At 41.2% G+C, this 24,716-nt stretch overlaps 1 protein-coding gene across 1 annotated transcript in view; it reads left to right on the forward strand.

The window, feature by feature from the left end:
• The window catches only part of LOC122810817 (tyrosine-protein phosphatase non-receptor type substrate 1-like), a 157,620-nt gene that overhangs the window by 107,379 nt on the left and 25,525 nt on the right, over nucleotides 1-24,716 (forward strand). The window lies entirely within an intron of this gene.

Here is a 24,716-nt window from a genome sequence, read left to right on the forward strand (position 1 = left end):
TCATGGTGACTTCCTCACTGTGTTTCACAAAACAGTTGGATAAGGGACCTATGTGAAAAGTTAAATATAGTCTTCTCAGGGAGAGTGGATAGAGCACCAAGCATTATATACACTTATATAGACACACACTCACAAGTCTCATGTGCTGAGCATTGAATCTCCTACCTATCTAGTTACACAGTATAAAAAGCACTGTAATAGTCACAAGCACCATAGAAGAAGACTGACTTTAGCAATGTGAATTAGCATATTAGTACTTCTTGAAAACCCACTGTTTGGAACAAATGGTACTGTGCATCACAGGTTGTGCAACAAATGCATATGTGTGCACAGGACAATGTAACAGCACTATGACTGTCACAAGTAATTACATACTTTTCTACTAAAATTCAGGTACTGCCCTTCACATTCATTACATTTCTGTGTGGGAGAGTGACATGTTTAACATTATGGGATCTCATAGACATTTGTTGTTGTAAACCAGTGGATTATCAGTCAAACTTTACTTCAACTTCATGTTGGTATGATTGCATAAGGGTGGGACATAGGGGAATGATTACAAGAATTTGCAGGAGGATCATGGGAGAGCACCATAGCTATTCATTTCTTAACAACATAAATGCACAGTTGTGCACACAATTTTTTGAATTTGGGGAGTCAGCACACAGTGATGGGTGACAACAACAGAATAATGTTATATGACCAGTTAGACCAAATCAGATGTGCCAAGATGACACATAGGTGAATTGAAGAACTATGTATTGGGCATAATTTTTTGAGGGTGGCAGATGCCCATGTTTATTTTTTTGGGGGGAGAGAAAGGAATGTTGGGAAAGGTGCTTAAATGGTCATGTAGATAGGGTAGGTGAGGAAGCATATGCAGATATCCAGGACATACAAGACAGACAGAAATGGGGATTGAGACAAAAGGTTGGGGAACACCATGACTGGGGATAGGTAGGGGACATAGGAGGCTCATCTACGTCCAGACTTGAGAACAGTAAGAATCTAGTCCTCATCCTCAGAACTCATCACTGTCTCCTACAGCAACTCCATGGGTCAGTGCCAGATGTAGCATCACCTTTGCAGTCTGACATTATACCTTTTCAACCCTGCCAATACATGCACCAAGGCCCCTCTCCATGATATCTTCCCCCTGCCCTGTCAGCTCTTGCCGGGTGACAAAATCTTCACCTCCACTGCTACTGCTCTCAGAGGTACCACTGCATCAACAGCTGGGGCAGAGCTAACTTATGCAGATAGAACAAGTAGGGCAGGGCTTTTGGAGGCAACACTAACAGTTTGTGACCCCAAAGTGCTGGGTGTCTGTGCTGCTATCTGTGGAGGTACTGGAGGCTGAGCCACAGTGGCTGGTCTTCCTCTCTATGCTGTTGGTCATTTATTTTTCAGCAGCAAGGCATACAAACAGCAGAATGTTAATAGATTATAACCCCTTTGAAAAGAGAGAGAGAGAGAGAGAGAGGGTGAAGGAGTCAAAAAAACAGATAATTTGATACATGGCATGTGACATTACTGTATTTTTCAATAAACTTTGTTTAGCAATAAGTAAACAGTTATGATAATTTACAATTGTACACCTTTGCCACATCCATATATGATGGAAAAGTATTAATGTGTAATACAATAAACAAATTTTACTACTATGACATAACAAAGAGCAGCCTTCATTTCTCTGTAATGGAGAGGAAATATGCATTCAAATGTAATAATTGCAATTACCATAACTGAGTTATTCCTGATGTATAATTGCAGTAATTGCAGTTTCTGGGTATTGAACCCACACACATTTAATTTGATTTTTTCATTGCCTAATACAAGCAGCAAGAATTATCAGGGAAGGCATGCTTGTTTGAGATCAAGGTTGAGATATACTTGATCAAGATGCTACTGAGTGATGGAATTAAATGAAATAAAATTTCTGGCTTGAATATGAACCAGATTCATAATTACCCTGTACCTCTCTAAGGTGAGTTAATTTCTACAGGTGCACCTCATGGCTTGCTGCTATTTCTTCTGCAGTTTCACAGTACAAAAAGAAATATAAATGAAAACATAATGAGTCACTGTGTTGGCTGGCTAGATCATTAATGCCATATCATAGAAACATTATGACTCAGTATTCTGACACAACTGATGGGTGTTTGCAATCCTAAATTCAACCTCCTATGGGCTTAGGAGGTCCTGGTGACGCTTCTTAAAGTCACTATAATGATGATGGTATTACTCCTTAGTGCATAGAATGCCTTAGTCTTATACTGAGACCCAGTATAACCCCCTACAGCAGCCTACAACTGTAGAGCTTCATGATGAGTGCCACAAATATCTTGGACTCCTACCACCTTTGTGCTCTAAATTAAGTGCTATTATCTCCCTCATTAGCCATGTCTGCAAAAGTCAAGCTAAAAGAATTGTCTGAATAGGGGCCCAATTCAGACCTCACAAGAAACTGGTAGTGCATAGAGATGCATAGCCTTACCAATTACAGATTGACAGCAGATGGACTCCTAAGCAGACACATTGGCACTACTTATATCACATAACAGTAAAGGTGTAAAACATGACATTCAGCTTTGCAATGTGTGATGCTCAGCAATTGGCACAGGTTCTAATGTTTAACAATGGAATGCTTAATGGCTTGTCTTTTAATCCTTGCAGTTTGGAAGGAGAAGAAAGATGAACTGTGAGGTATTGTGATGTTCCATCTTTCACAATTTTAAAATACTGTTAAACCAACTGGGAATGAAACTCATAGGATAAATCATGCAAGAGCAGAAACTTGGTTTATTAATTGACAGTGTTCCTTGAGAACTACCTACCAAGCATGGAAATTAGACTTATCCTAATTTGGGAATGAACGGTGATACACTTCAGAGATGCCTGCATGTGTGTGGCTTTAATTAGTTCAGGGAACACATGTATGGAAAAATGAATGACTGCAGTGCTTGTAAACATTTGTGGAAGTTGCAGGTTATAATAAAGGAAAATCACCCACCACCCATTTAGTGAAAATTCAGTTGTGCTACATCAAGTGTGGTATGTCTCATGCTCTTTGAGTCCTACAGAGCATTTTATGTGGGAAAATGAAGAAGCCATTATTAGAAGATATCAAAATGTATATAGTGTAAGTAGCAAGGATAAAATTAATACATTATATAAGTGTTCTGCTAATTGTTCAAACTTTAAAAAACATGTGTTCTTCACTGCTTCTTACTGAAATTGGTACACCTTGTTTGCTGTAGCATAGACAAGATCCAGGCCTGCTGAATCTAGCTTTGTTTGTATAACTTGAGCACTAATCCAGGCATTCTTTAAAGTATTCAATTGTATTTATTACTGCTTGGTAGTAACTTGATTAAAGTGTAGCTATCATTCTAAGTCTTTTGATTAAGCACTTGGGCTTCAGACCAGTTCTTTTACATTAGGAAGGTTTGTGGCCTGCACTGTGGTAACAGGACAGGTAGCTTACATCCTTCTAAGTTGGGAACTGCTGATTGAGGGCTCAGTGTCTGTTATTCTAAAAGTGTATTAGTTCTGGTTTAAGCACTTGGGCTTCAGGCCAGTTATTTTACATTAAGAAGGTTCGTGGTCTGCACTCTTGTGGGAGGAGAGGCTGGACTCTGCCCTTCTGAGCTGGGAATTTCTGGTTAAAGGCTTATAGTGCCTGCATATTTGAACTGTTTCTTACTGAAATTGGTACACCTTGTTTGCTGTAGCATAGACTAGATCCACGCCTGCTGAATCTAGCTTTGTTTGTATACTTGTTGTTTGTTTACTTATTATTTCCCCTGAAACGCTAATTCCACCTAAAATGTGGCTTTTCAGCACTTCTGTGGATCCCTAGTGATATCTGCATTGCTTACTGTACTTATTTCCTTGTTTTACTTGAAAGAAAGTTACTGTTTGTCATTTTTGCATTTAAGTTACCTGTAACACATTGCATTTAAGTTACCTGGCACTTGCTCACTAAAGCAATTATATAAGTCAGCACTAAAAATTAAAAGCACTACACCCTCACAAACTCCCCTTGAGTACCTTGTTCCCCATTGGCCCTTTTTTCAATTATAAAGGAATTCCCAATACTATTCTAGCATGTCCAAAGGTCAGTTGTCAATCTTCTCTCTGGTCCAGCTGGTGAATCTGGGAATCTTGAGGCAATGTTACAACTGCCTCATGTACACAGACAACCCTCTCCTCCTCCCAACAAATTCCAACACATGTGAGAGATGCAACCATATAGCCAAACTGGAGGCTAAGCTCTCTCAACTCAGTACTGGCATAACCAGTCAGGAGGAGAAGGAAACCACACTCACTACAATTCCAGTCTCACATAGACCTACCATGACAGCAAACCAAACACATAAACACACAAAAACATACTCGGAGGCTCTAAATAAAAATCTGCCTAAGCAGCAGAGACCTCCAAAGCAGACACCCAAGCAACCGCTACCCCAAAACAAAACATGTGCAACACATAGCTCACAAAGCCAGTGTGCTGAACAGTCACAGCCCTTAAACAACACACCTGATACACTTGTAATAGGTGACTCTATCATCAGGCACACTGACGTCCCGCTCACCAGGCTGAACAAGGAGAAGGTCACGGTGAGCTGCCTGTCGGGCGCTAGGATCCGCCACATAACACAAGCACTCAGGTCACTCCAAGGCAAGTACAAATATGACTCAGTCATTGTCCATGCTGGTGTGAATGACCTACGACATACCTCCCTGGACTACATGAAAAGAGAAATAGAGGAGCTATCTGAGCATGTAGCCCAGGCCGGTATGACCCTGACCTTGAGTAGCATCTTACCCTCACCAAGAATAATGCCACAATATGAAGACAAGATGATCAATTTCAACAATTGGCTTAAGTATTGGTGTCATTCAAAGGGGATCCAATGCCTGTCAGCCTGGGATGACATGCTCGACAAGCCACGATGCTTGGCTAGGGACGGCTTGCACCTGTCACCCCTGGGCTTTTGGATATTGGCAAAGGCTCTTGCTACCCCCATAGTGCCCTTTTTAGGCAAGGCTCAAAAGACAAACCCACCTCCATAGGTATCACAAGGGATAAGAAACTAAGAGTAATGCTACTCAACGCCAGAAGTCTAAACCTCAAGATGCACGCACTCAAAACTCTCCTTAGCATGGAGAACATCGATATCTGTGCAGTAACAGAAACCTGGTTCAAGGCTCCCGAGAGCACCCCAGCACTACCAGGTTATACCTCATACCATGCTTTTTGGCCCCAAAACTTGGACCTAACCACAAAAGGAGGGGGAGTATCAATATTAGTCAAAGATACCCACACCTCCAGGTTGGTGGCACAGCACAAAGCATCAGAGACTATCCATGTGCAACTAACAGTGGGTAAAACTGCCTTCCAGTTTATAGCCTGCTACAGACCACCCTCCCAAACCCAGGAACCCCACTGGCCTTCCTGAGAACACTGGAAAATATGAAGGTCTCTCCAAACACCATTATATTGGGTGACTTCAACTACCCAAACATAGACTGGGAGCATTACTCTAGCTCCAACACCCTAGCCCAAAGGTTCCTAGAATTTATAAACTCAAATGCTATGGAACAACTTGTTACCACTCCCAAAAGAGGGGAAAACATACTGGACCTGATCATCACCTGATCATCACCAACATGGGGACTCTATGCTCCAGACCAGAAGTGTATCCCTCACTGGTAAGATCAGACCATAAACTAATCTCACTGGATATTCACATCCCGACCCCACCCCCTGCCCAGAAAACCACAGTGAAAAATTTCTCTAAAGCAAATTTCACACTCCTCAAAACTGAGGTGGAATCCTTCAAAGCCTCCGGGCCTGTGGAAAATACGGCCCAGACCGCAGAATCCTTTATAAATGCATTCTATGAACACCTTCAGGAATGCATGGATCATGCAATCCCAAATAAAACCAAGACCCAATCCTCCAAAGGCAGACGTCCTGTCTGGTGGACCCCAGCCATAAACAAACTATACAATAGAAGGAGGAATCTACTACATGATAGAGCAAAACCCCAAAAAGGGAAGGCATCTCTGATCAGTATTAGCAAAAAACTATGGGCACTCATAAAATCGTCTAAGGCCAGCTTTGAGAGAAAAATTGCATGGGGCACTAAGGTTAATTACAAGGCTTTGTCAGGAACCTGGGTGGGAATTCCCAGATATGCTCAGAATTAGTCCAAAATGACAAAAAATACACCGAACTCACAGACATTGTCAACATCCTAGCTGACAGGTTGAGTGCAAACTCCCCCCCTCCCCACCAAAAGGGCAAATATCTATCCCAGCAGAGTGCTGCCCCCCTGACATCTCAGATGCTCAGGTAAGAGCCACCCTCTCCAAAGTAAAAAACACAGCATCAATGGGACCAGACAGTGTCCCGGGCTGCATCTTGCATGAACTTCAAGAAGAGCTAAACTCAGACATAAAACTACTGTTCAATCTCAGCCTTACTACAGGATATGTACCCAAAGAGTGGCGTACAGCAACAGTGGTCCCTCTCCACAAAGGTGGTGCCTCAATGGATCCTGGAAACTATTGCCCCATAAACCTGACTAGCTTGGTCTGCAAAGCTATGGAAAGGATCATCATGGACCTCATAAATAAAGATATTGGGGATCTACAGACACTGGATCCTACCCAGTTTGGCTTTGTTAAGGGCAGATCCTGCCTCTTAAACCTGGTCGATTTGTTTGAAACAGTCACCAAGGCCATTGACGAGGGGAAGGTGGTCCACACAGCCTACCTGGACCTCACAAAAGCCTTCGATACAATACCCCACTCGGGCATTATAGATAAGCTCACCAGCTTAAATATAAACCCTTATGTCACTAGATGGGTTGCAAACTGGCTCAAGGACAGAACCCACATGGTTAGAATTGCTGGAGCCATGTCAGACTCCAAACCAGTTACAAGTGGCATCCCACAAGGCTCAGTCTTGGGACCTCTCTTGTTCGGTATATATTTCTTGGAGGTACAGGCCAACATGGAAGGACTGCAGCTGACCAAGTTCGCAGATGACTGCAAACTGGGCGCCATAATCGACTCTCCAGCTGACACAAGCATCCTCCAAAAGGGCCTCATAGAAACAGACAACTGGTGCCAGAGCCATGGCCTCAAGCTAAATGCCAAAAAGTGTATAGTCATCCCCTTTGGCAAAAATAAAGTGCCCACAAATTACCACATAGGTGGTAATCCATTAAGTACAGAAGAAGTAATTAGGGACCTGGGGACCCAAGTTGATAGCAATCTCTCATTTGACAACCACATGGCCAAAGTGGTTAGAAAAACATTTTATATAGCCCACCTAATCATGAAGGGATTCACATCTAGATCAGGGGAGATCATCGTGCCTCTTTACTCATCCCTCATCAGGCCCATAATTGAGTACAATGCCCCTTTTGGGATGTACCTTACCAGACACCTGCAGCAACTGGAAAGACCCCAAAAGTACCTCACCAAGAGGATCAAATGGCTCAAACAGATGCCATATGCTGCGCAGTTAAAGAAACTCCAGCTCTACTCAGTGGCATACCACCTGCTCAGAGACGATCTGTGCCTGATGTATAAAGCCATGTCCAACCTGGAATTAATGGACATGCTGCACCTCAGAAAATCCAAATCCCATCGAGCTACGTGCTCGAGAGACTTGAATCTCAGCACTGAAATAAATAGGACATGCTGGAGGGACAGATTCATAACCCAGAGGCTCCCTTCACTCTGGAATAAAATCCAAGTCCAGGTTACGCAGAGTCCCTCATTGACTCTCTTCAAGAGGAATCTTGATGAGTGGATGGGAGATCGTAGGTTTACCCCGGGTATCACTTCTGTGTCACTGTTAGACAGAGGCACAGTATACTAACCTCGAAAAAGGGCATAGCAAAATTAATTTAAAATGGGTGGCAAAAGCCAAACACACTCTGGCTAGGCTTATAAATGCCCTAGGGCAGATAGCCTAGTATGAACCTATGAACCTTTGAACCTATGAACTATGGAAAGGTTGATGCTCTCTTCTAGGGGTGGAATTGGAAATTGTTATTAGAAAGGAGACTGTTAATTTGGCAAATACAGTATAACATACATATGAGACCTGATGTTAATGAATCTTTAACTGTTAGTCCAGTTTTAAAATATAAAGCAGCTGTGTTGTATAATATATTATGTTTTTACTATGTATACACTACTGTTTTATTTGAAATTTATAGTTAAAAGTTTTGTATTAAGGTGTTAAATGGTTGTGGTTGGTTGTTTGTGTATCACATATTTTAAACTGATAGTATTTAATGAGCAGAAATGAGACTTGATTTATTTCCAATGAGGTCTATAATAATAAATATAGAGAAAAGTGTTAAAATAAATTTGAGTCACCGTTATTCTATGCCATCAGTCTGCATTGTTTTTGATGTACATTAAGATACATAACAATGCAAAAATGAATGAATGACAAAATACATAAATAGGCCTTATAATCATCCTACCCCTTTATAAGCAGTGTTGAACAGGTATGTTTTAAGACATTCATGGAAACAACCAATGTTGGGCCCTCCCAAAGCCAGTCAGGTAGTAGGTTCCATAAATGAGGTACTTGATATTCAAAGAAATGCACACCAGAAGTCTAATGGCTCACCTATGTAACTACTAACAACCCCTGTGTCACCAGGCATTGAACCTAGCAGGGACATATGGAATAAACAAGTCATTCTAGAAAGATGGACCCAAATCATGCAAAGGATAGTTTACAAACACCAGAACCTTACCGACAATCCAAAATAGAACCAGCAAATAATGCAGAAGAGATAGGAATATGTTGGTAATGTAAGGTATCATCTGTAACCTGGATGTAAGGGATCTTCAGTAAACTGGATGCAAGGTATCATCAGTAACCTGGATGTAAAGTGTCATCAGTAACCTGGATGTAAGGTATCATCCGTAACCTGGAAGTAAGGTATCATCAGTAACCTGGATGTAAGGTAGCATTAGTAACCTGGATATAAGGTGCCATCAGTAACCTGGATGTAAGGTATCATCAGTAACCTGGATGTAAGGTATCATCAGTAACCTGCATGTAAGGTATCATCAGTAACCTGGATGTAAGGTACCATCAGTAACCTGGATGTAAGGTACAATCAGTAACCTGGATATAAGGTATCATCAGTAACCTGGATGTAAGGTACAATCAGTTACCTGAATGTAAGGTATCATCAGTAACCTTGATGTAAGGTACCAACAGTAACCTGGTTGTAAGGTATCAGCAGTAACCTGGATGTTAAGTATCATCGGTAACCTGGATGTAAGGTGCCATCAGTAACCTGAAGGTAAGTATTATCAGTAACCCAGAAGTAAGGTATCATCGGTAACCTAAATGTAAGGTACCATCAGTGACCTGGATGTAAGGTATCATCAGTAACCTGGATGTAAAGTACCATCAGAAACCTGGATGTAAGGTATCGTCAATACCTGGATGTAAGGTACCATCAGTAACCCAGATGTAAGGTGTCATCAGTCACCCAGATGTAAGGTATCATCAGTACCTTGGATGTAAGGTATCATCAGTAACCTGGATGTAAGGTATCATCAGTAACCTGGATGTAAGGTACCATCAGTAACCTGAATGTAAGGAACCATCAGTTACCTGGATGCAAGGTATCGTCAGTAACCTGGATGTAAGGTATCATCAGTAACCTGAATGTAAGGTATCATAAGTAACCTGAAGGTAAGGTACCATCAGTAACCTAAATGTAAGGTATCATCAGTAACCTGGATGTAAGGTACCATCAGTAACATGGATGTAAGGAATAATCAGTCACCTGGATGTAAGGTATTATCAGTAACCTGAATGTAAGGTATCATCAGGAACCCGAATGTAAGGTATCATCAGTAACCTGGATGTAAGGTATCATCAGTAACCTGGATGTAAGGTATCATCAGTAACCTGGATGTAAGGTATCATTAGTAACCTGAATGTAAGGTACCATTAGTAACCTGGATGTAAGGTATCGTCAGTAACCTGGATGTAAGGTATAGTCAGTAACCTGGATGTAAGGTATCATCAGTAACTGGAATGTAAGGTATCATCAGGAACCCAAATGTAAGGTATCATCAGTAACCTGGATGTAAGGTATCATCAGTAACCAGGATGTAAGGTACCATCAGTAACCCCAATGCAAGGTATCATCAGTAACCAGGAAGTAAGTTATCATCAGTAACCTGGATGTAAGGTATCATCAGTAACCAGGATGTAAGGTATCATCAGTAACCTGGAATGTAACCTGGATGTAAGGTATCGTCAGTAACCTGGATGTAAGATATCATCAGTAACTTACTAAGCTGGGCATAAATCCCTACATCACTCGATGGGTTGCCAACTGGCTTACTGACAGAGCCCAGACTGTAAAAGTAGCCGACTCCAAATCAAGCTCCAGACAAGTGACAAGTGGAGTACCTCAGGGTTCAGTCCTGGGACCACTCTTGTTTGGCATCTACTTCTCTGAAATACAGGCCAACACTAAGGGACTCTGGCTAACAAAGTTTGCAGATGACTGCAAACTGGGAGCCATTATTGAATCCCCAAATGATGTGGATATTCTACAAAAGGGCCATACAGAAACAGATGCCTGGTGCCAGAGCCATGGGCTCAAGCTTAATGCCAAGAAATGTATAGTTATCCCCTTTGGAAAAAAAATGTACCCATGAATTACCACATAGGTGGCAGGACACTAAACATCAAAAGTTTGATGAGAGACTTAGGGACACAGGTGGACAGTGGTCTCACTTTCGATAACCACATCGCCACAACAGTCAGGAAATCATTCTATGTGGCACACCTCATCACTAAGGGCTTTTCATCCAGAAAAAAGGAGGTCATTGTCCCACTGTACTCATCCCTCATTAGACCCATTATAGAGTATAATGCCCCATTTGGTATGTACCTCACAAGACATCTGCAACAGCTGGAAAGGCCAGAGAAACACATCACTAAAAGAATCACAGGACAAAAGCAGATGCCATATGCTGACCGACTAAAAAAACTCCAGCTATACTCTGTGGCTTATTGTCTACTCAGAGGCGATCTCTGCTTAACATACAAGGCCATGTCAAACCCTGAGCTGTTGGACATGCTCCACTTAAAGAACTCCAAATCCCTCAGAGCCACACGCTCCAGGGATCTAAACCTTATCATCACAATGAAAAAAACATGCTGGAGGGATAGGTTCCTGACCCAGAGACTCCCCATACTCTGGAATAGACTGCCCATACATGTCAAGCAGAGCGCCTCATTGGACCTCTTCAAAAGAAACCTTGATGATTGGATGGGAGATAGTAAATTCACCCCGGGGATCCTGTCAGTCGCCCTGCTAGACAGGGGCCCAGAGAAGCAAATATTGTGGGAAGAAATATCCAGGGAATTGTTATGGCTAGGCTTGCATAGGGATTATGGCCAATAGCCTAGTACCAACCTATGAACCTATGAACCTATAACCTGGATGTAAGGTATCATCAGTAACCTGGATGTAAGGTATCATTGGTAACCTGGATGTAAGGTACCATCAGTAACTTGGATGTAAGGTACCATCAGTAACCTGGATGTAAGGTACCATAAGTAACCTGGATGTAAGGTATCATCAGTAACCTGGATGTAAGGTATCATTGGTAACCTGAATGTAAGGTATCATCAGTAACTCAGATGTAAGGTACCATCAGTAACCTGAATGTAAGGTATCATCAGTATCCTGGATGTAAGGTACCATCAGTAACCTGGATGTAACGTACCATCAGTAACCTGGATGTAAGGTACCATCAGTAACCCGAATGTAAGGTATCATCAGTAACCTGGATGTAAGGTACCAACAGTAACCCGGATGTAACGTACCAACAATAACCTGGATGTAAGGTATCATCAGTAACCTGGATGTAAGGCATCATCAGACCCCTGAATGTAAGGTACCTTCAGTCACCTGGATGTAAGGTATCATCGATAACCTGGATGTAAGTTATCATTGATAACCTGGATGTAAGCTTAGCCAATTATCAGACTCAAACCTGCATGTAAGGTAACACCTTAACCATCAGGTATCATCAGTAACCTGGATGTTGGGGGCTAAATGACTGCCTGCGCATCAGTAACCTGGATGTAAGGTATCATCAGTAACCTGGATGTAAGGTATCATCAGTAACCTGGATGTAAGGTACCATCAGTAACCTGAATGTAAAGTTCCATCAGTAATCTGGATGTAAGGTACCATCAGAAACTTGGATGTAAGGTATCATCAGTAAACTGGATGTAAGGTATCATCAGTAACCTGTATGTAAGGTACCGTCAGTAACCTGGAAGTAAGGTATCATCAGTAACCTGGATGTAAGATGCTATCAGTAACCTGGATGTAAGGTATCATTGGTAACCTGAATGTAAGGTACCATCAGTCACCTGGATGTAAGGTATCATCAATAACCTGGATGTAACATACCATCAGTAACCAGGATGTAAGATATCATTGGTAACCTGGATGGTCAGTATCATCAGTAACCTGGATGTAAGGTATCATCGGTAACCTGGATGTAAGGTATCATTGGTAACCTGAATTTAAGGTATCATCGGTAACCTGAATGTAAGGTATCGTCAGTAACCTGGATGTAAGGTATTGTCAGTAACATGGATGTAAGGGGCCATCAGTAGCCTGGATGTAAGGTATCATCGGTAACCTGGATGTAAGGTATCCTCAGTAACCTGGATGTAAGGTATCATTGGTAACCTGGATGTAAGGTATCATCAATAATCTGGATGTAAGTATCATCAGTAACCTGGATGCTTACATATCATTAGTAACCTGGATGTACGGTACCATCAGTAACCTGGATGTAAGGTATCGTCAGTAACCTGGATGTAAGGTATCATTGGTAACCTAGATGTAAAGTATCACCAGTTACCTGGATGTAAGGTATCATTGGTAACCTGGATGTAAGGTATCATCAATAACCTGGATGTAAGGTACAGGTATCATCTGTAACCTGGATGTAAAGTATCATCAGAAACCTGGATGTAAGGTATCGTCAATACCTGGATGTAAGGTACCATCAGTAACCCAGATGTAAGGTGTCATCAGTAACCCAGATGTAAGGTATCATCATTACCTTGGATGTAAGGTATCATCAGTAACCTGAATGTAAGGTATCATCAATAACCTGGATGTAAGGTATCATCAGTAACCTGGATGTAAGGTACCGTTAGTAACCTGAATGTAAGGTACAATCAGTTACCTGGATGCAAAGTATCATCAGTAACCTGGATGTAAGGTATCATCAGTAACCTGAATGTAAGGTATCATCAGTAACCTTGATGTAAGGTATCATAAGTAACCTGAAGGTAAGGTCCCTTCAGTAACCTAAATGTAAGGTATCATCACCAACCTCGATGTAAGGTACCATCAGTAACATGGATGTAAGGAAAAAATCAGTCACCTGGATGTAAGGTATTATCAGTAACCTGAATGGAAGGTATCATCAAGAACCCGAATGTAAGGTATCATCAGTAACCCGGATGTAAGGTATCATCAGTAACCTAAATGTAAGGTATCTACAGTAACCTGCATGTAAAGTACCATCAGTAACATGCAAGTAAGGAATAATCAATCACCTGGATGTAAGGTATTATCAGTAACCTGAATGTAAGGTATCATCAGTAACCCAGATGTAAGGTACCATCAGTAACCTGGATGCAAGGTATCATCAGTAACATGGATGTAAGGTACCATTAGTAACCTGGATATAAGGTATCATCAGTAACCTGGGTGTAAGGTATCATCAGTAACCTGGATGTAAGGTATCATCAGTAACCTGAATGTAAGGTACCATTAGTAACCTGGATGTAAGGTATCGTCAGTAACCTGGATGTAAGGTATAGTCAGTAACCTGGAGGTAAGGTATCATCAGGAACTGGAATGTAAGGTATCATCAGGAACCCGAATGTAAGGTATCATTAGTAATCTGGATGTTAGGTATCATAAGTAACCTTGAATGTAAGGTACCATCAGTAACCTGGATGTAAGGTATCGTCAGTAACCTGGACGTAAAGTATCATCAGAAACCTGGGTGTAAGGTATCGTCAATACCTGGATGCATGGTACCCTCAGTAACCCAGATGTAAGGTGTCATCAGTAACCCAGATGTAAGGTATCATCAGTACCTTGGATGTAAGGTATCATCAGTAACCTGGATGTAAGGTATCATCAGTAACCTGGATGTAAGGTATCATCAGTAACCTGGGTGTAAGGTATCATCAGTAACCTGGATGTAAGGTATCATCAGTAACCTGGATGTAAGGTATCATCAGTAACCTGGATGTAAGGTATCATCAGTAACCTGGATGTAAGGTATCATCAGTAACCTGGATGTAAGGTATCATCAGTAACCTGAATGTAAGGTACCATTAGTAACCTGGATGTAAGGTACAATCGGTTACCTGGATGCAAGGTATCGTCAGTAACCTGGATGTAAGGTATCATCAGTAACCTGAATGTAAGGTATCATAAGTATCCTGAAGGTAAGGTCCCATCAGTAACCTAAATGTAAGGTATCATCAGTAACCTGGAAGTAAGGTACCATCAGTAACATGGATGTAAGGTATCATCGGTAACCTGGATGTAAGGTATCATCAGTAACCTGGATGTAAGGTATCATTGGTAACCTGGATGTAAGGTATCATTGGTAACCTGAATGTAAAGTATCATCAGTAACCTGGATGTAAGGTGCCATCAGTAACGTGGATGTAAAGTATCATCAGTAACCTGGATGTAAGGTATCATCAGTAACCTGGATGTAAGGTATCATCATTAACCTGGATGTAAGGTATCATTAGTAACCTGGATGTAAGGTATCATTGGTTACCTGGATGTAAAGTATCATTGGTAACCTGAATGTAAGGTACCATCAGTAACCTGGATGTAAGGTACCATCAGTAACCTGAATGTAAGGTATAGGTATCATCTGTAACCTGGATGTAAGGTATCATTAGTAATCTGGGTGTAAGGTACCATCAGTAACCTGAATGTAATGTATCATCAGTAACCTGGATGTAAAATATCATTAGAAACCTGGATGTAAGGTATCATCAATACTGGATGTATGGTACCATCAGCAACCCAGATGTAAGGTGTCATCAGTAACCCAGATGTAAGGTATCATCAGTACCTTGGATGTAAGGTATCATCAGTAACCTGGATGTAAGGTATCATCAGTAATCTGGATGTAAGGTATCATCAGTAACCTGGGTGTAAGGTATCATCAGTAACCAGGATGTAAGGTATCATCAGTAACCTGGATGTAAGGTATCATCAGTAACCTGAATGTAAGGTACCATTAGCAACCTGGATGTAAGGTACAATCAGTTAAATGGTACAAGGTATCGTCAGTAACCTGGATGTAAGGTATCATCAGTAACCTGGATGTAAGGTACTGTCAGTAACCTAAATGTAAGGTACAATCAGTTACCTGGATGCAAGGTATCGTCAGTAACCTGGATGTAAGGTATCATCAGTAACCTGAATGTAAAGTATCATATGTAACCTGAAGGTAAGGTCACATCAGTAACGTAAATGTAAGGTATCATCAGTAACCTGGAAGTAAGGCACCAACAGTAACATGGATGTAAGGAAAAATCAGTCACCTGGATGTTAGGTATCATCAGTAACCTGAATGGAAGGTATCATCAAGAACCTGGATGTAAGGTATCATCAGTAACCTGGATGTAAGGTATCATCAGTAACCTAAATGTAAGGTATCATCAGTAACCTGCATGTAAGGTACCATCAGTAACATGCAAGTAAGGAATAATCAATCACCTGGATGTAAGGTATTATCAGTAACCTGAATGTAAGGTATCATCAGTAACCCGGATGTAAGGTACCATCAGTAACCTGGATGCAAGGTATCATCAGTAACATGGATGTAAGGTACCATTAGTAACCTGGATGCAAGGTATCATCAGTAACCTGGGTGTAAGGTATCATCAGTAACCTGGATGTAAGGTATCATCATTAACCTGAATGTAAGGTACCATTAGTAACCTGGATGTAATGTATCGTCAGTAACCTGGATGTAAGGTATAGTCAGTAACCTGGAGGTAAGGTATCATCAGTAATTGGAATGTAAGGTATCATCAGGAACCCGAATGTAACATATCATCAGTAATCTGGATGTAAGGTATCATCAGTAACTTGGAATGTAAGGTACCATCAGTAACCTGGATGTAAGGTATCATCAGTAACCTGGATGTAAAGTATCATCAGAAACCTGGATGGTGTCATCAGTAACCCAGATGTAAGGTATCATCAGTACCTTGGATGTAAGGGATAATCAGTAACCTGGATGTAAGGTATCATCAGTAACCTGGATGTAAGGTACCATTAGTAACCTGGATGTAAAGTACAATCGGTTACCTGGATGCAAGGTATCGTCAGTAACCTGGATGTAAGGTATCATCAGTAACCTGAATGTAAAGTATCATAAGTAACCTGAAGGTAAGGTCCCATCAGTAACCTAAATGTAAGGTATCATCAGTAACCTGGAAGTAAGGTACCATCAGTAACATGGATGTAAGGTATCATCAGTAACCTGGATGTAACCTGGATGTAAGGTATTGTCAGTAACCTGGATGTAAGGTATCATCAGTAACCTGCATGTAAGGTATCATCAGTAACCTGGATGTAAGGTACCATTAGTAACCTGGATGTAAAGTACAATCGGTTACCTGGATGCAAGGTTTCGTCAGTAACCTGGATGTAAGGTATCATCAGTAACCTGAATGTAAAGTATCATAAGTAACCTTAAGGTAAGGTCCCATCAGTAACCTAAATGTAAGGTATCATCAGTAACCTGGAAGTAAGGTACCATCAGTAACATGGATGTAAGGTATCATCGGTAACCTGGATGTAAGGTATCATCAGTAACTTGGATGTAAGGTATCATTGGTAACCTGGATGTAAGGTATCATTGGTAACCTGAATTTAAGGTATCATCGGTAACCTGAATGTAAAGTATCGTCAGTAACCTGGATGTAAGGTATTGTCAGTAACCTGGATGTAAGGTGCCATCAGTAACCTGGATGTAAGGTATCATCTGTAACCTGGATGTAAGGTATCATCGGTAACCTGGATGTAAGGTATCATCAGTAACCTGGATGTAAGGTACCATCAGTAACCTGAATGTAAAGTTCCATCAGTAATCTGGTATCATCAGTAAACTGGATATAAGGTATCATCAGTAACCTGGATGTAAGGTACCGTCAGTAACCTGGAAGTAAGGTATCATCAGTAACCGGGATGTAAGATGCTATCAGTCACCTGGATGTAAGGTATCATCGGTAACCTGGATGTAAGGTATCATCAATAACCTGGATGTAACATACCATCAGTAACCAGGATGTAAGATATCATTGGTAACCTGGATGGTCAGTATCATCAGTAACCTGGATGTAAGGTATCATCGGTAACCTGGATGTAAGGTATCATTGGTAACCTGACTTTAAGGTATCATCGGTAACCTGAATGTAAGGTATCGTCAGTAACCTGGATGTAAGGTATTGTGGATGTAAGGGGCCATCAGTAGCCTGGATGTAAGGTATCATCGGTAACCTGGATGTAAGGTATCCTCAGTAACCTGGATGTAAGGTATCATTGGTAACCTGGATGTAAGGTATCATCAATAATCTGGATGCAAGTATCATCAGTAACCTGGATGTAAGGTATCATTAGTAACCTGGATGTACGGTACCATCAGTAACCTGGATGCAAGGTATCATCAGTAACCTTTATGTAAGGTATCATTGGTAACCTAGATGTAAAGTATCACCAGTTACCTGGATGTAAGGTATCATTGGTAACCTGGATGTAAGGTATCATCAATAACCTGGATGTAAGGTACAGGTATCATCTGTAACCTGGATGTAAAGTATCATCAGAAACCTGGATGTAAGGTATCGTCAATACCTGGATGTAAGGTACCATCAGTAACCCAGATGTAAGGTGTCATCAGTAACCCAGATGTAAGGTATCATCATTACCTTGGATGTAAGGTATCATCAGTAACCTGAATGTAAGGTATCATCAATAACCTGGATGTAAGGTACCGTCAGTAACCTGGATGTTAGTAACCTGAATGTAAGGTACAATCAGTTACCTGGATGCAAGGTATCATCAGTAACCTGGATGTATGGTATCATCAGTAACCTGAATGTAAGGTATCATCAGTAACCTTGATGTAAGGTATCATAAGTAACCTGAAAATCAGTAACTTGGATGTAAGGTATCATCAGTAACCTGGATGTAAGATATCATCAGTTACCTGGATGTAAGGTATTGTCAGTAAAATGAATGCAAGTTATCATCAGTAACCTGGATGTAAGGTATCATCAGTAACCTGGATGCAAGGTATCATCAGTAACCTGGATGAAAGGTACCATCAGTAACCTGGATATAAGGTATCATCAGTAACCTGGATGTAAGGTATCATCAGTAACCTGGATGTAAGGTATCATCAGTAACCTGAATGTAAGGTACCATTAGTAACCTGGATGTAAGGTATCGTCAGTAACCTGGATGTAAGGTATAGTCAGTAACCTGGAGGTAAGGTATCATCACGAACTGGAATGTAAGGTATCATCAGGAACCCGAATGTAAGATATCATTAGTAATCTGGATGTTAGGTATCATAAGTAACCTGCAATGTAAAGGTACCATCAGTAACCTGGATGTAAGGTATCGTCAGTAACCTGGACGTAAAGTATCATCAGAAACCTGGATGTAAGGTATCGTCAATACCTGGATGCATGGTACCCTCAGTAACCCAGATGTAAGGTGTCATTAGTAACCCAGATGTAAGGTATCATCAGTACCTTGGATGTAAGGTATCATCAGTAACCTGGATGTAAGGTATCATCAGTAACCTGGATGTAAGGTATCATCAGTAACCTGGGTGTAAGGTATCATCAGTAACCTGGATGTAAGGTATCATCAGTAACCTGGATGTAAGGTATCATCAGTAACCTGGGTGTAAGGTATCATCATTAACCTGGATGTAAGGTATCATCAGTAACCTGGATGTAAGGTATCATCAGTAACCTGGATGTAAGGTATCATCAGTAACCTGGATGTAAGGTACCATTAGTAACCTGGATGTAAGGTACAATCAGTTACCTGGATGCAAGGTATTGTCAGTGATCTGGATGTAAGGTATCATCAGTAACCTGAATGTAAGGTATCATAAGTAACCTGAAGGTAAGGTCCCATCAGTAACCTAAATGTAAGGTATCATCAGTAACCTGGAAGTAAGGTACCATCAGTAACATGGATGTAAGGTATCATCGGTAACCTGGATGTAAGGTATCATCAGTAACCTGGATGTAAGGTATCATTGGTAACCTGAATTTAAGGTATCATCGGTAACCTGAATGTAAAGTATCATCAGTAACCTGGATGTAAGGTGCCATCAGTAACGTGGATGTAAGGTATCATCGGTAACCTGGATGTAAGGTATCATTAGTAACCTGGATGTACGGTATCATCGGTAACCTGGATGTAAGGTTTCGTCAGTAACCTGGATGTAAGGTATCATCGGTAACCTAGCTGTAAAGTATCACAAGTTACCTGGATATAAGGTATCATTGGTAACCTGGATGTAAGGTATCATCAATAACCTGGATGTAAGGTATAGGTATCATCTGTAACCTGGATGTAAGGTATCATTAGTAATCTGGGTGTAAGGTACCATCAGTAACCTGAATGTAACGTATCATCAGTAACCTGGATGTAAAGTATCATCAGAAACCTGGATGTAAGGTATCATCAATACTGGATGTATGGTACCATCAGTAACCCAGATGTAAGGTGTCATCAGTAACCCAGATGTAAGGTATCATCAGTACCTTGGATGTAAGGTATCATCAGTAACCTGGATATAAGGTATCATCAGTAACCTGGATGTAAGGTATCATCAGTAAGGTATCATCAGTAACCTGGATGTAAGGTATCATCAGTAACCTGGATGTAAGGTATCATCAGTAACCTGAATGTAAGGTACCATTAGCAACCTGGATGTAAGGTACAATCAGTTAACTGGGTACAAGGTATCGTCAGTAACCTGGATGTAAGGTATCATCAGTAACCTGGATGTAAGGTACTGTCAGTAACCTAAATGTAAGGTACAATCAGTTACCTGGATGCAAGGTATCATCAGTAACCTGGATGTAAGGTATCATCAGTAACCTGAATGTAAGGTATCATAAGTAACCTGAAGGTAAGGTCCCATCAGTAACCTAAATGTAAGGTATCATCAGTAACCTCGATGTAAGGTACCATCAGTAACATGGATGTAAGGAAAAAATCAGTCACCTGGATGTAAGGTATTATCAGTAACCTGAATGGAAGGTATCATCAAGAACCTGAATTTAAGGTATCATCAGTAACCCGGATGTAAGGTATCATCAGTAACCTAAATGTAAGGTATCATCAGTAACCTGCATGTAAGGTACCATCAGTAACATGCAAGTAAGGAATAATCAATCACCTGGATGTAAGGTATTATCAGTAACCTGAATGTAAGGTATCATCAGTAACCCGGATGTAAGGTACCATCAGTAACCTGGATGCAAGGTATCATCAGTAACATGGATGTAAGGTACCATTAGTAACCTAGATGTACGGTACCATCAGTAACCTGGATGTAAGGTATCGTCAGTAACCTGGATGTAAGGTATCATCAGTAACCTGGATGTAAGGTATCATCAGTAACCTGGATGTATGCATGGTGCCCTCAAACTGTAAAGTACAATCGGGTTACCTTGCAGAAGGTATCATCAGTAACCTGAATGTAAAGTATCATAAGTAACCTGAAGGTAAGGTCCCATCAGTAACCTAAATGTAAGGTATCATCAGTAACCTGGAAGTAAGGTACCATCAGTAACATGGATGTAAGGTATCATCGGTAACCTGGATGTTAGGTATCATCAGTAACTTGGATGTAAGGTATCATTGGTAACCTGGATGTAAGGTATTGTCAGTAACCTGGATGTAAGGTATCATCAGTAACCTGGATGTAAGGTATCATCAGTAACCTGGATGTAAGGTACCATTAGTAACCTGGATGTACGGTACCATCGGTAACCTGGATGTAAGGTTTCATCAGTAACCTTGATGGAAGGTATCATCGGTAACCTAGCTGTAAAGTATCACAAGTTACCTGGATGTAAGGTATCATTGGTAACCTGGATGTAAGGTATCACTAATAACATGGATGTATCAGTAACCTGGATGTAAGGTATCATCAGTAACCTGAATGTACGGTACCATTAGCAACCTGGATGTAAGGTAAAATCAGTTACCTGGGTACAAGGTATCATCAGTAACCTGGATGTAAGGTACCATCAGTAACCTGGATGTAAGGTATAGTCAGTAACCTGGAGGTAAGGTATCATCAGTAACTGGAATGTAAGGTATCATCAGGAACCCGAATGTAAGGTATCATCAGTAACCTGGATGTAAGGTATCATCAGTAACCAGGATGTAAGGTATCATCAGTAACCTAGAATGTAAGGTACATCAGTAACCTGGATGTAAGGTATTGTCAGTAACCTGGATGTAAGATATCATCAGTAACATAGTAAGCTGGGCATAAATCCCTACGTCACTCGATGGGTTGCCAACTGGCTTACTGACAGAGCCCAGACTGTAAAAGTAGCCGACTCCAAATCAAGCTCCAGACAAGTGACAAGTGGCGTACCTCAGGGTTCAGTCCTGGGACCACTCTTGTTTGGCATCTACTTCTCTGAAGTACAGGCCAGCACTAAGGGACTCTGGCTAACCAAGTTTGCAGATGACTGCAAACTGGGAGCCATTACTGAATCCCCAAATTATGTGGATATTCCACAAAAGGGCCTTACAGAAACAGATGCTTGGTGCCAAAGCCATGGGGTCAAGCTTAATGCCAAGAAATGTATAGTTATTCCCTTTGGAAAAAACATATACCCATGAATTACCACATAGGTGGCAGGACACTAAACATCAAAAGTGTGATGAGAGACTTAGGGACACAGGTGGACAGTGGTCTCACTTTCGTTAACCACATCGCCACAACTCTTAGGAAATCCTTCTATGTGGCACACTTCATCACTAAGGGCTTTTCATCCAGAAAAAAGGAGGTCATTGTCCCACTGTACTCACCCTTCATTAGACCCATTATAGAGTATAATGCCCCATTTGGTATGTACCTCACAAGCCATCTGCAACAGCTGGAAAGGTCACAGAAATACCTCACTAAAAGAATCACAGGCCTAAAGCAGATGCCGTATGCTGACCGTCTAAAAAACTCCAGCTATACTCTGTGGCATATCGTCTACTCAGAGGTGATCTCTGCTTAACATACAAGGCCATGTCAACCCTGAGCTGTTGGGCATGCTCCACTTAAAGAAATCCCAATCCCTCAGAGCCACATGCTCCAGGGATCTAAACCTTATCATCACAATGAACAAAACATGCTGGAGGCATAAGTTCCTGACCCAGAGACTCCCCATACTCTGGAATTGACTGCCCATACATGTCAAGCAGAGTCCTTCATTGGCCCTCTTCAAAAGGAACCTTGATGATTGGATGAGAGATAGGAAATTCACCCCGGGTATCATGTCAGTTGCCCTGCTAGACAGGGACCCAGAGAAGTAAATATTGTGGGAATAAATATCCAGGGAATTGTTATGGCTAGGCTTGCATAGGCCTTACGGCCGATAGCCTAGTACCAACCTATGAACCTATAACCTGGATGTAAGGTATCATCAGTAATCTGGATGTAAGGTATCATCGGTAACCTGGATGTAAGGTACCATCAGTAACTTGGATGTAAAGTACCATCAGTAACCTGGATGTAAGGTACCATAAGTAACCTGGATGTAAGGTATCATCAGTAACCTGGATGTAAGGTATCATTAGTAACTTGGATGTAAGGTATTATCAGCAACCTGGATGTAAGGTAAGGTACCATCAGTAACCTGGATGTAAGGTATCATCAGTAACCTGGATGTAAGGTATCATCAGTAACCTGGATGTAAGGTACCATCAGTAACCTGGATGTAAGGTATCATCAGTAACCTGGATGTAAGGTATCATCAGTAACCTGGATGTAAGGTATCATCAGTAACCTGGATGTAAGGTACCATCAGTAACCTGGATGTAAGGTATCATCAGTAACCTGGATGTAAGGTACCATCAGTAACCTGGATGTAAGGTACCATCAGTAACCTGGATGTAAGGTATCATCAGTAACCTGGATGTAAGGTACCATCAGTAACCTGGATGTAAGGTATCATCAGTAACCTGGATGTAAGGTATCATCAGTAACCTGGATGTAAGGTATCATCAGTAACCTGGATGTAAGGTACCATCAGTAACCTGGATGTAAGGTATCATCAGTAACCTGGATGTAAGGTATCATCAGTAACCTGGATGTAAGGTACCATCAGTAACCTCATCAGTTACCTGGATGTAAGGTATCATCAGTAACCTGGATGTAAGGTATCATCAGTAACCTGGATGTAAGGTATCATCAGTAACCTGAATGTAAGGAACCATCAGTAACCTGGATGCAAGGTACCATCGCTGACCTGGACGTTAGGTATCATCAGTAACCTGGATGTAAGGTACCATCAGTAACCTGGATGTAAGGTATCATCAGTAACCTGAATGTAAGGAACCATCAGTAACCTGGATGCAAGGTACCATCACTGACCTGGAATTAAGGTATCATCAGTAACCTGGATGTAAGGTACCATCAGTAACCTGGATGTAAGGTATCATCAGTAACCTGGATGTAAGGTACCATCAGTAACCTGGATGTAAGGTGCCATCAGTAACCTGGATGTAAGGTACCCTCAGTTACCTGGATTTAAGGTACCATCAGTAACCTGAATGTAAGGTATCATCAGTAACCTGAATGTAAGGTACCATCAGTAACCCGGATGTAAGGTACCATCTGTAACCTGGATGTAAGGTACCATCAGTAACCTGGATGTCAGTAACCTGGATGTAAGGTATCATCAGTAACCTGGATGTAAGGTATCATCAGTAACCAGGATGTAAGGTGTCATCAGTAACCTGGAATGTAAGGTACCATCAGTAACCTGGATGTAAGGTATCATCAGTAACCTGGATGTAAGGTACCATCAGTAACCTGGATGTAAGGTATCATCAGTAACCTGGATGTAAGGTACCATCAGTAACCTGGATGTAAGGTACCATCAGTAACCTGGATGTAGAGTTCTGCACCAGCTATAGTTGAATTTGTTTTTGGGAAGTCTTATGAAAAAGCACTTAAAGCAATCCAGCTAGAAATAGCCCAAAGCATGAACTACTAGTAGGAGATCAGCATGAGGCAAAAAATGACTTTATTTTAGATAAGTTTCACAAATAGAACATGAGGGCTTTATGACAGTGTACTCTTGGCTTCATAGTATCACTTTATTATCTAAGACAACACTGAGATTAGACATGTTTTTAACAGACTAAGCCTTATTCACTTCATAAAGGATATGGCTTGAGAGATAAGTGGTACATGAATTTCTCAAAGTAGTATGAACTGCTATAACCTCAGTTTTGGATGAGTTCAGCTTTAACCTGTTACATGATAGCCACAGGTGTATGACT

The sequence above is a fragment of the Protopterus annectens genome, chromosome 9.part0, assembly GCF_019279795.1.
Source record: "Protopterus annectens isolate FY-2018-M chromosome 9.part0, PAN1.0, whole genome shotgun sequence".
Classification (NCBI taxonomy): Eukaryota; Metazoa; Chordata; order Ceratodontiformes; family Protopteridae; genus Protopterus; species Protopterus annectens.